Consider the following 1511-nt stretch of genomic DNA (forward strand, 5'->3'; position numbering starts at 1 on the left):
TACTTGGAAGGCTGAGGCAGAAGGATCGCCAGAGCTCAGCAGGTTGAGGCTGCAGTGGCCAGGAGTGGCCATTGCACTCCAGTCTAGGTGACAGAGTGAGACTCCAACTCAAAAAAAAAAAAAGAAAAAATACTATGAAGCCTGGGCATGGTGGCGCATGCCTGTAATGCCAGCACTTTGGGAAGCCGAGGCAAGAGGCACTGCCTGAGGCTACGAGTTTGAGACCGGCCTGGGAAACTTGGCAAGACCTCATCTCTACCATAAGTCAAGAAAAATTAGCCAGGCGTGATGGCACGTGCCTGTAGTTCCAGCTACTTGGAAGACTTAGGCAGAAGGATCACCTGAGCCCAGCAGGCCGAGGCTGCAGTAACCGTGAGCATGCCACTGCCCTCCACCTGGGCAACAGAGTGAGACTCTAATTCAAAAAAAAAAGAAAAAAGAAAATTGCCAAGTGCTGTGGCTCATGCCTGTAATATCAGCATTTTGGGGTGCAGAGGCAAGAGGATTACCTGAGCCCAGGGATTCAAGCTCGGGCAATTTGCAGAGACCTCATCTCTACAATAAATTTAAAAAATTATCCAGGCATAGTGGTGTGCTCCTGTGATTCCGACTACTTGGAAGGCTGAGGCGGGAGTATTGCCTGAGCCCAGCAGGTTGAGGCTGCAGTAGCTTTGAGCATGCTACTGCACTCCAGTCTGAGTGACAGAGTGAGACTTTGACTCAAAAATAAAAATAGTAATTTTAAAATGAAATATAAAATATTAAGAAATTAGCTGCACATGGTAGCTACTTGGTAATCCCAGCTACGTGGGAGGCTGAGGTGGAAGATCACTCGAGTCCAGGAATTCCAGACTTGAGTGTGCCATAATTGTGCCACTGTACTCCGGCCTGGGTTACAGAATGAGAACTTAACTCAAAAAAGAAAAGAAAGAAGGAAATGTCAACCTAAACAACAGGCAGAGAGAGGCTTTCTTTAAAAGTAGGATTTATTGAGAGGACAGAAAACCTCGTAGAGCAGGAGGAGACTTGAGGGGGTTGCCCGAGAGAGGCTCTTAAAAAAAAAAAGGTATTTGGAATGAACATTGCAATGGGAATATGTGTGCCTTGATAAGCTATATGTATATTCCAGGAGGTAAAGGAAGACAAAGAAAAAAATGAGGAGAATAACATAATTTTTTTGAGCTATTTGTCTTTGGCTACAAGGATCAATATAAAGGGTGGTACCAATTCAAGTTTGGACAGTCAGTTGCTGGGCAGATGATCTCACAGAAGTGTTTTTTTGTGTGTAGGTAGCATTGGCCTTTGTGCAAGGTGGTTTTTTTTTTTTCCCCAGAGTCCTCTGTGATAATTCTTGTTATCAGACATTTGTGCATAAGAATTCTTCCTTCAAGGTCTTCCCCAGTTCTATTTGTTAGGGTTTTTTTGGTTTTTTTTTTTTTTGAGTTGGAGTTTCACTCGGTCACCCAGACTAGAGTGCAGTGGCCGCTCCCGGCCACCGCAGCCTCGACCTG

This window comes from Carlito syrichta, unplaced genomic scaffold, assembly GCF_000164805.1.
Source record: "Carlito syrichta isolate Samal-C Ts95f unplaced genomic scaffold, Tarsius_syrichta-2.0.1 Scaffold309115, whole genome shotgun sequence".
In the NCBI taxonomy this organism is placed as follows: Eukaryota; Metazoa; Chordata; class Mammalia; order Primates; family Tarsiidae; genus Carlito; species Carlito syrichta.